Below are 12,197 nucleotides of genomic sequence, written 5' to 3' on the forward strand. Positions count from 1 at the left end.
TCAAGGGGAATGCTTGCGTTGATGCCATGGCAAAATTTGGAGCAGATCAACCGGAAGACCTCTTTGCAAGCTGTTTAATTTCCCTTGCACTCAAAACAAAAAAAAAAACAACAACAACAACAAACATCCCACCATGTGAGAGAATTTTTAATAATCCTTTTGAGCATAGGGAAACACATCCACACAAGAAGTCAAAAGTCTTCAGTGGCCCTTTTTTTTTTTTTTTTAGTGATGGACAAACATTAGTTGTTATATAAATTAATAATTATGTTTTTTTTTTTTCGATGACTAATGTGATTTATAATAATAAAATTTTAATTTAAAATAAGATACATTTTAAAAATATGATAAGTATCACATCACTGAAATATGCTTTTATATATATATATATATATATAAAATTTGTTAGTTTGCAGCATTAGGCTTATGGCTTATATCGATCCCATTAGAAGAAGAAAGCATGTTTGGTAATACATTTGTAGGTTGAAAATTAATAATAAAAAATAAAAGTAAAAAATATTTTTTCACAACTTTTCAACTAATTGTTTTTTATAAAAAAAAATTAATTTTTTTTTAAACTCATAAACTATAAGGTAAAACCAACACCAAATAACACCTATTCTCAATAACAAAAAGAAAATTATTACCATAAAAAAAATAAAAAGAAAAAGCTTATTAGTAAGCCTGCACCAAAGCAGGACAAAGGAATCACTTAAACCACCTACCCCAGGTGGACACATCCCAGTGATTTCCAGGGAAAACAACAATTGTTACGCGCAAACAAAGACTTAGGTTAGGACTATCACTAATCCATGACAAATGCTAAAGAGTGTTTTGGTCATTCTTTAATATTGGGATTAAATTAAAAAGTGTCCTAAAAATAAGTAAAAATATTAAAATATATATATTAATTTCAGTAAAAAAAAATTAAATTTAATAAAAAGTATCTTATGTTATTCAATTTTAGTGTCTTTTTCTTGTACTCCAAGGGCCCTTGTTAAGAAGTGACGTAGGAACATGTTTTACTTTTTTACTCCTGGCTCGATTATATTTATTAAATATATTATATATTATTATTTAATTTTTTTCAAAATAATAAAATTAAAACGCTAAAATATTGCTCTTAGCATTTATGTTTACTCATTTATTTCTAATCTTACTTCTTTCAATTTTTATTAATTATAAATTAATATCTATAATTTTCATTACTATTGTGGGTGTTGATTTCCGACCACACAACCAAAAGGGAGAACTCAACTGGAGAGCACTGGCAGAATAGATTAAACCCGAACAACTTGTCACAAAAAGATAAGAATCCCGCGGTGGTTCGTCCACCCGGGGGCACTCCGACGATCAAGTCAGTAAAATATCTCTCAAAGATAATCAATAGTGCTTAACTCACTAGACAGAACATAAAAAAACATACCTTAGACCCACGAGGATGTCTCCTTTTTATAGCCAACACAATCCTAGTCCCAATAGAAGTCTAGTTCCAATGGACTCTGGATTACTGCTAATCTTGGTAGGATTGGGATAAACTCTCTAAGAGTCTTATCTTTATCCAAATTGAAGTCTTCTCTCACTCTAGGACTCTTGTCCCTTATACGCTTATCCCAGATTCTGGTATTATTGCACCATATCTCGGCATCATGGTTCGCCCACGTGGTACCTCGGCTAACAACCTCGGCCACATGGACTACCCAAAAATATGTCCCCACAATTGCCCCTTAGGTTCTATTACCTTGGCAAACTGAGGTGATGGAATCTATACATGTACTCCTCCGACCGAGATCGTGACTTGTCGGCGCCAAGAAATAAGGACTCATATGTCCACTCATCAAGAATCAAGAATCAAGAACCATCATGTTCTATCTTATCTAGGTCTAACATCTCAACAGAGATCACATTACTAGCAGAGATCATGACCTGCTAGTTCAAGAACATCAAGATCCTAGTATCATCTCATTAGAAACAAAAATAAACAAGTTCTGCCCCCATCCAATTTCAACATCCCAACTGAGATCAATATCTCAACTAAGATCGCACTTCTCAATCAAGATCATCATCGGATTGGAGCATACCAATCACACCCCCATCATGTCGCATCAGTTCTGCCCCCCGTCATCTGATGTTAGCACAGGCACATTGGGACTCAAAATCATAACTTTTTGCCATATTCTTCTAATTCCAGCAAAACCATTTCATCTTCATATTTCATCTCTATTTGTGTCCCTAGACTCTCTTTCTCTTGGTCTCTGCAACCATCATCGCTGTTCTTGAAGCATTCATTACTATTACAACTCTGGTCACCACTTCTGGCGTGCACTCAATAGTTCTGTTCCAATCATAACGTTGTTTGACTCCGGTGAATCCCTTTTCGGCATTTAGTTCCTCGGCTTCACTTTGTAAGTCCTTGATTTCTTTTATTTTAACTTCAGTTCTCTAATATATTCCTTCTGTGAATTGTTACATATCACACACAGTATCTGTATCTGTATCTGCATCTACATTGCCATCTTGTATTCATATTCAAATCTCATTGTTCTACATGCCTTCGCTTGTTGACTCATATTTTGTCCTTCATGTTCTTGAGCCTATCTTCACATTTTTTTCTGTATTTGACACATATCTTCTAGCACACTATCATCGAATTCTATTAATTTTGTTCATTCCTTGAATCTATCAATGCTCTATTTTTCTCGTATTCTTGAGTCTTTGATCACTGTTTCATGTTTTTGAGGCCTGTTTCTTCTGTCTGTTCTTCCTTGTTAGTAGATTACTGCCTCTGAATCTTGTACATTTGCACAGACGTAGGTTTGAGAATTGCTAGAATCCATACCTAGGAAAACTAAAACAAATTAACCTAAAACTGATAACCTAGCACTCCTTAGGGTTTCACCAAGGTCTTTAACCCACATAGTCCAACTTTCATTGCCAAATTCACCCTAGCCGAGGTCATGGGGATGTTCAAATGGAGGGTAAACTTTTCCAATAAACTAGAATACTTCCGTCAGGAATTTTTCATTCCAGCCGACGTTCATCTAAGGTTGGCTGGGGAGGAGGATTCCATGATGCCTGGAGAGACATATATGCCCTTCCCTGTAGTATCTATCATTTGGGGGTGGAGTCAGATTCCATCTTGATATCTTGTTTTGCTTTGGGCCGAGGTGCCTTCTTTGGTATCTGAACAAGTTGTCTTTTTGAATGCAAGTCCTCTTTTTGACTAAGTGTTCAATGCTTGTCTCTGTCTTTACTGTCTTGTATGATTCCATACTTGGAATATTTTTGTACTTCTCCCAAGTATACTTTAACTGTGTAATCACTTCGGGTTAGAACACATCTGACACGTACCACCTCGAATCCACTTCATCTCGGGTACACCCTTAGTTGGCCACCTCGGACCAACTTACCTCAGAGTTCACCTTTTACTGTGATCTCGGCCGACGGGCATTTTATAAAAACTCCTTAAACAACATTCAACAAGTATTGTTTTCTTACTTGTACTTACTGCCTTCCAATATTTCCAGGTTTGATAAACTGGCTGGTGATCTCGGGTAACCAACAACTCGAGTGTCCCTTATCTGGATACCTCGACTGACTCCAACTTGTTAAAAATTTCAACAAGTGTTAAGCCTATTCCTTATTCTTGCTTCCTGCCCCCTAATGTGAACCCAAGTGTCACTTATGTTCACGTTAAGCATGCATCTTTAATTTCGCCGAAGTCTGATTCAAACAAAGACTAGCCGAGGTATTCAACCTTGGTTTCTCTAAAGCAAACTTAGTTCGATTCTGAGTTTAACTCTGCCGACATGGCAAGTCTAGGTGAATTCAACTTAGTTCAACTCTATTATATATAAGTATAATTCAACTCTGCCATATAATAAGTCTAAGTTATTCGTCATGTTTCAATCAGAAACATCGCCAACTTAGTTTAACTCTATTATATGCAAGTATAATTCAACTCTACCATATAATAAGTCTAAGTTATTCGTCATGTTTCAATCAGAAACATCGCCAACTTAGTTCAAGTCTATTATATGCAAGTATAATTCAACTCTGCCATATAATAAGTCTAAATTATTCATCATGTTTCAATTAGAAACATTGCCAACTTAGTTCAACTCTATTATGTGCAAGTAGAAACTCTGCCATATAATAAGTCTAAGTTATTTGTCATGTTTCAATCAGAAATATCGCCAACTTAGTTCAACTTTATTATATGCAAGTATAATTCAACTCTGCCATATAATAAATCTAAGTTATTCATCATGTTTCAATCAGAAACATCGCCAACTTAGTTCAACTCTATTTTATGCAAGTAGAAACTCTGCCATATGATAAGTCTAAGTTATTCGTCATGTTTCAATCAGAAACATCGCCAACTTAGTTCAACTCTATTATATGCAAGTAGAAACTCTGCTATATAATAAGTTTAAGTTATTCGTCATGTTCACCATGGGAACATCGTCATAAGACTATTCAGTCTTATTGTACAATCATGGATTCCAACAACATTTTTACGCTTCTTTACATAGGCTTCGACATCCTTTTGCATATAGGGCCACCAGAATCTCTGTGATATAGCTCTGTAGGCAAGGGATCTGCCCCCTGCATAGATCTCGTGTAAAAAGTCTTCAACCTGGGAAGGATGTACACATCGTAATAGAGGTCCAGTAAAAGTCCTTCTGTACAGATGGCCTTCTGCCAATAGGCAGAACCTGGGTGACTTCAGTCTGATCTTGTGTGCTTCTTTTTTGTCTTCTGGGATCTGGGATCTGCTCATTTAGGCTGAGCTCTTGTCTTCTCGGACCTACTCATCTACGCCGAGATTTTGTAGGATCTGAGATCTGGAATTCCGAATCTGCTCAGTTAGGCTGAACTCTTGTCTTCTCGGTCCACTACAAGAAAATAGTGATTTAGAGACTAATATTTAGAGACTAATTGAATTTAGTCTCTAAAAATCATCATTTAGGGACAAAAATAAATTTTAAAAGAAAATTATAAGAATACACTGTATTTCTTTATGATAGGCCCAAAAAAATTGTCTAGAGACTTTTAAGGACCAAAAAAATTAACGCGTATGTTCACTTAGATACTTGACCCGTGTGTTTGAGGTGGGTAAAAGCTGGAGACGAATTAATTTGGTTGCTATAGGTCGTCAAATACGAGATATAAGAATTGATCTTCACTAGGACTTAATCGATCTCAGTTGTTTCCTCTGTCTAGGACTCTGACTCAATCAATCTTCAACTTCGATCGATCATTAGCTTCAGTCTGAATCGATCTTTGTGCCGCCTCATATCCGAATCGATCTTTACTTCAATTCAAATCCATCTTTGTACTGATCTCAGCTTCAATCGATCTTACCTATTGTAACTTCAATTCGAATCGATTAAGATCTCAGCTTCAATCCGAATCGATCGTTGAAGATCTGAGTTCTTTGGCTTCAATCGGAAGGTAAATCAATGATTTTCATGGCTGCTGAGATCTTCATCTTGATGCACAATTTTCTGAGATTTTCTATCATTTTTTTTAGCTACACACACACATATACACATTTTCTGAGATCTTATATCATTTATTCTTCATTTTCTTCAAATTTTTTGTAGATATATATAAGTTTGAGTAAATCGATTTGGTTTCTAATAGAGATCGTAGTAATTTGGATTCAATAGTGATTTGGTGTGTTTTCAATCTCTCTCTCTCTCTCTCTCTCTCCACAGACACGACATATATACATGTACATATCTATATATATACTCCTTTGTGTTCATTCAAATTGCTTGAATTTGAAATTTTGTATTCCTCTGTATTCTATGTTTTTATTTTTATGCTAGAAATTGCTTGAATTCCGCCACCAATATCATACACTCTTTCACTTGGATATGAATTTATAAGCTTATATTAGAATGCAATAAGAGAAGCAGCCTTGTATATACTAAACATAAAAGATACAAAGCATCTTTTGTTAGTGTTCTTTTTATTTTAATAAAAGCATCATTCATTACTCACATATAGAACAATGAAAAATTAAGGGTAGAGTTATAATTCAAGCCAAAAATGTTGGCTTGTACATGAATAAAACCAGACTCTCTTTACTTACAGATTCATTAGTACCATACTACTTTATCATAAAACTTATAGGATAGATTCACAGATTTTCTGCTCTAGAAGTTTTCAGAAAATAACCAAATGCCTATCAAAAGTAAAAAAAAGACTCTATTCAACAAAACAAAGCCTTGTCCCCATTATTTGGGATCATCTAAATAATTCTTGTTTCAATTCTTTTTTGAAAAAGAACTGAATGTTAAAATTTGAAAAAGAGCATGGAAAATTAAAATTTCATAGAAGGAATGGAAAACTATATTGAAATTATTACAACATAAGAAATGTGTATTGGAAAAGAGCAAGGAAGAAAGAAAAGAAAGCTGATGCAATGTTACTTTAGATAATCTAAGAGTATAACTACGGGAAGGAGACAATATTACCATTATTATTATTGGTGTGTGTGGGTGAGGACGTTCTATAACACCGCGTAAGTTGCACGAACAGTAGCTGAATTTTTTATCCTTTGCCCATTTATGCATTGGGAATCTTTTTCTGGTCCTAATGCTCTTTACAAATTATTAGTTAAGGGAGATGCTGAGGTAGGCTTTTTACATTATTGGCATTGCGTCCTACAATGGTAAGCTTGACAAGGACTAAGCACATTTTCTAGCAACATTCGCGATATTATTCTGTTATGCTAAGTTCTATGTGGGGAGTGGCTTGCAAATATGTGTATACTATCTCAATATTTTTTCCTTAGTGTTATAGTAGTTTTTTTTCCAATTTTCATAATTGAGTGTCGGTGAGGAGCCCTCATTAAGGTCTGAGATAGTAGTAAACATGTAAAACTCATCCATTCAAATCCTATCTGTCCCTAGATCTCACGCTGCTGCAATAAGGATTGCAGGAGAATTACGTGCCCTGTTCTCTGTACACTTTTTGTCTGGTAGTGCTTGAAAGTCAACCCGGTTTTGTATATCACAGGTACGTGTGGAGATACAAGATTTAATTATTCTTTCTCCAGTTTTAATTTCCTTCATATGAGTTGATATTTTAATTTTGCAATTGCAGGTTTATTACCGATTTCTGTCTAGTAGTTGAAATGGAGCTTTGGACTGTTGAAATCTCCAACTATAATTTTCTTCTCTCCAATAGATAATTCTTACATTAGTTTATCCAATTGATTCCAAAATTGTCCTGTAATATATTCCTCCAATCATATTTGGTCGATAATCTCAAAACTGTTGTGCTGGCTGATACCACGATCTAAGACCATTCTTCTAACGAAAACTTTCATGAGATGAGCATATTGCAGTACATGTAGTGCCTTCAAATCATCTGGTTTCCCACTCATTTAAATATTGAAACATAATTTCTTCTTCTTTTATTATTATTATATTCAATACTAGCTCTTGAATACTTTTGACAGGGAACATGTTCAATCATGAAATACTTTCATGGCCAAGATCAGTCCAACTGTTCGTCCAAGCAAGTGAATGATAGATTTATCGCAAAGGCTGCACCATTGTCACCCTCTGGGACTGCTCTCATTCTGTACGCTGATTTTTGTTTCTTTTTACTTTAGTTTTACCATTAGTTTTGCAATTTTGGTAAAGAATGGCATTCTTTCAAGAACTGCAAGATATTCAGAGTTGTATACAATTGAACTGCCCATAGAATTCCATGAGGAAGAAATAAGGAATAGGTATGCCGAGTCTGGATCAACAGGAAAACAAGGGAGAAGTATCTACGAGAGAGGTTTGCATTTATGTTGGCTTAAATTTAGTTTATTGATTAATTGTTTTAATGGGTACCAATATATTGTTACAAGAAAGCTAAGGGAGAAGTATCATTTCTAGCATTTGAATATCTAATGATTATGACATGGATGGTTCCTTATTTTATTTAATTGCGCCTTTTGGTCATGTTTATTCTATGTCCTAGGTATATGGCATATATTATGGACACTAATGAAGAGGAGAGAGTTAAGGTATTTTTCGTATGTCTAGTTTGGGTCACTTATTCTCAAAGGAAAAGGAAAAACCAAAAAGGGTCAATTTACTTGCAATGTCTCTCAATACATAACTTTGATCTAAGAAATATAATTGCTATTTACATTTTAGTTCTTTCTAGAGCATCCTCTTCAAATATAAATCCTAGTTTATTTTAGTTCTTATCATTGATTAGTTTCTATTTCTTTTCTTCCTCAAGTACACCTTATTCTGAAAGAACTAGCGAGGAAATCACTATCAACAACACAGGTAAACAATCTTCAAAATTTTTTTCCCCCAGTGAGATGGATCATCTTTGGTTAGTAATATTTCTTTGCAAAATAATTTAAATAATTTACTACCTAACCTCAACATGTTTATATTTCTACACATTTGGAAGTATTCAAGTTGTTTGGCGCATTTGACATGCATACTTCAGTTAGTTTGAAATATTCATGTAAGCTTATCAATAACTTTAGCAAATTCCCTGTTCTTAAAAAATGTAAGTAAAAAATGAGTTTCTTAATTAGGTGAATGATCCTTGTATATTTAAAAAGTTGAGAATGTGACAATGTGAACTGGTGTTTCTTTAAGATGTAGAGGTGTATAATCTTCTAATCATTATCTTATTCTGCAGGTCCTTCAAAAATATGTAAAGAATTGGATATCAATTGTTGTACCATTTCAGGATAAGTGATGACATACCAGTTGACAAGGATACTAGTTTGAGATTGCAACTTGATATGTCAATTTTTGAAAGTTTTTTGAAAGCAGAATCAAACATTTTGGAAACTTTGAATTTTAATTTTTGTAAAATTTTACTTTCTATGTACTCATTATGATTTGGGAATGGAGTGTCTTTGATGTGTAGATGTCAATTTTTTTCTTTTTTGTATGATTGGATGACATTTAATTTTTGTGCATTTTTAGCTATCCCAACTTTGATTTTTAGCGACGAAAAAGTGTAGTAGAGAAAGTTATTTGTCTTTTAGCGACCAAATATAGTTGTCGTTAAAAATGTCATTAATTTGTTTTTCGCGACCAAATTGGGATATTTTGTGACGAAGTATTAGCGACTAAATGTTTAGTCTTGTAAAATCAAACATTTTGTGACAATATAAAATTGGTCGCTAATTGTCATTTTCAGTGACATTTTCAAAAATTCGTCACTAAAGACTTTTCTAGATGCACTTTTAGTGACTTTTTTAGTGACGAATTTAATTTTGTCACAAAAACTATTTAGAGACCAAAATAATGGTTTTAGCGACCAAAATAATTGGTCGCCAAAAGTCTTATATGTTGTAGTGGTCCTACTTATCTAGGCCGAGATCTTGTCTTCTAGGATCTGGGACCCAGGATCTGGAATCCGTAATTTGCTCACTTAGGTTGAGCTCTCATCTTCTCGGACCTAATCACTTAGGCCGAGATCTTGTCTTCTAGAATCTTGGATCTGCTCACTCAGGCTGAGCTCTCGTCTTCTCGAACATAATCACCTAGGCCGAGATCTTGTCTTCTGGAATCTTGGATCTGCTCACTCAAGCTGAGCTCTTCTCTTCTCAGACCTAATCACTTAGGCCGAGATCTTGTCTTCTGGAATCTTGGATCTGCTCACTCAAGCTAAGCTCTTCTCTTCTCGGACCTAATCACCTAGGCCGAGATCTTGCCTTCTGGAATCTTGGATCTGCTCACTCAGACTGAGCTCTTGTCTCCTCCTTCTTATTGTGGATGTTATCTCCAATCCTCACTTCCTGTTTGGCCATCTATCCTTACTAAGTTCCCACAGACGGCGCCAAATTATGGGTGTTGATTTCTGACCACACAACCAAAAGGGGGAACTCAACTGGAGAGCACTGGCAGAATAGATTAAGCCCGAACAACCTGTCACAGAAAGATAAGAATCCCGCGGTGGTTCGTCCACTCGGGGGCACTTCGACGATCAAGTCAATAAAATATCTCTTAAAGATAACCAATAGTGCTTAACTCACTAGACAGAACATAAAAAGCATACCTTAGACCCACGAGGGTGCCTCCCTAATATAGCCAACACAATCCTAGTCCCAATAGAAGCCTAGTTCCCATGGACTCTGGATTACTGCTAATCTTAGACTCCTAATAGGATTGGGATAAACTCTCTAAAAGTCTTATCTTTATCTAAATTGAAGTCTTCTCTCACTCTAGGACTCTTGTCCCTTATCTGCGTATCTCGGACTCTGGTATTATTGCACCATATCTCGGCATCATGGTCCGCCTACGTGGTACCTCGGCTAACAACCTCTGCCATGTGAACTACCCAAAAATATATCCCCACAACTATATTATCTTTAATTTTTATTAATATTCTCATTTTTCATTTTACAAAATTAACCTACTTTCGCCCCCAACCTGATTTGTCTTAATACCATACGGAGTCAAGGCAGGGGGAATACAATCCACCCCATTGGTAATAAACAAGAGTAATGTTTGATCTAGTAAACAGTCAGACTTATTAAACCAATAAATATTAACACATGATAAATACAACATGTTAAGAATTCATACTCCTCTAGCATTATTGCAATGAGTACCCAAAAAAGAGATTCGGAAAAGAGAAAAGTTAGGGATCATGAAATTTTTTTTATGAAAATGATCATGAAAGATTTATGATCATTGGATTACCTTGATTAGTGTGTGGTGCTTTATTCTAAATATAATCTAAGGGTCACAAAACTTTCATAATTATTTTCACGAAAATTTTTTCATGATACCTAGTGTTACTGTTCTAAAAGGCATGTGAAGAATTCAGGCTCTTCTAGCATTTAATGAGTATTAGATTTACTTTTGAGATTAGTGATATAATAATTCATTAGATATTATCAGAATATTTAAGACAAATATTTTTTTTTTCAACAAATAATCTCTTGTACACTATAATAAGTCTTAAAAATAAATCTAAAAAATGAACTTTTATACTCCCTCCGTCCCAAAATATTAGTCCCTTATTCCATTTTTCATTGTCCCAAAATATTAGTCCCTCTTCAAAAATCAAGTACAAAAATAATATAAATTTCCTATTTTACCCTTCTTTTAAATTAATAAACAACATAAAAAGTACAATTATGCATTGATATTCCCAAAAAATGTACTATCAAAAGGATAATTTTGGAAAATCAACTTTTTTCAAATGCAATAATTGTACTACCAAAAAAAGTTGGATTCCCCAAAAGGGACCATTATTTTGGGACGGAGGGAGTAGCATTTTACTATGGTAATTTTTTTTTTGTTACAGGAAAATCCTCTCACTTCTTTGCAAGTCCAAGACAGTGCCCCTCTCAGAGATTGCCAAGATATCCTATTATTTATTTCAAATAAAAATGAATAAATTACAAACACACCCCTCAGATTTATTTAAATTACAAATTACCTTATGTAATTCTAGAAATTACATTATGTCTCTTAAGGTTTCTAATTTCATAATAAATAAGTCATTTTATTAATAAATTATAAAATTAATTAACAATTTTTAATAATGTTAAAATTTTGTTTCAATTAATAATTCAGATAATTTTATTACTGCATAGGTGAATAGTTAGAAATTTCATTTTTTAATTAACTCTATTAAATAAAAAATTCTAACAGAAAGGTATTTGTAATTTTTCAAACTATAAGAGACAATTTCTATTTTGAGTAAAACTCAAATAATGTATTTATAATTTACTCAAAAAAAATTAATTTATTCCGAACTTCCAAATTATAAGCAAAAATGCTTGGGAACTCTAATTAGAGCCACCACTAATGATGTGACAATAAATCCCTGTCACAGTGGGTATTATGCCTTTTTTTTTTTTTTTTTTTCTTTCAAATTTCCACCTCACTAACGGTGGAGATTTAGAATTTTTTATTTAAACCTTTAAATCATAGCTGAATTTTAAGTGAACCTGCAGCACACGGAACAAAGGAATTACTTCAACCACCCACCTCATCACGCGGAGCATTCACACTTCCCACTGACTTCCACGAAAAACAAAAACATTTACTGTGCGTTTAGTTTGAGTTTTTTAAATTAAGTTTTTTAAAAATTAAATTTTTTAATTTTTATATTTTTTTGTTTTTAGTAAATATTTTTTAAATTTTAAATAATTTTTTTACTTTTTTAAATGCACCTTACTTAGATTTATCTAA

The 12,197-nt window shown here is 33.8% G+C and overlaps 1 long non-coding RNA gene across 7 annotated transcripts; it reads left to right on the forward strand.

The window, feature by feature from the left end:
• The first annotated feature begins 4,974 nt into the window (after positions 1–4,974).
• LOC114299476 (uncharacterized) lies at positions 4,975–8,909 on the forward strand. 7 transcript variants are annotated; one of them, XR_014348676.1, is made up of 4 exons: positions 5,054–5,457; positions 6,927–7,032; positions 7,120–8,309; positions 8,677–8,909. It is a non-coding gene; the product is annotated as an uncharacterized LOC114299476 (long non-coding RNA). The 7 variants fall into 7 exon arrangements; XR_014348678.1 differs by having other exon boundaries at positions 7,120–7,368; positions 7,478–8,909; XR_014348679.1 differs by having other exon boundaries at positions 5,056–5,457; positions 7,120–8,038; positions 8,278–8,909.
• Positions 8,910–12,197: the final 3,288 nt, after the last annotated feature.

Source organism: Camellia sinensis, chromosome 13, assembly GCF_055761805.1.
Source record: "Camellia sinensis isolate YWXY chromosome 13, ASM5576180v1, whole genome shotgun sequence".
In the NCBI taxonomy this organism is placed as follows: domain Eukaryota; kingdom Viridiplantae; phylum Streptophyta; class Magnoliopsida; order Ericales; family Theaceae; genus Camellia; species Camellia sinensis.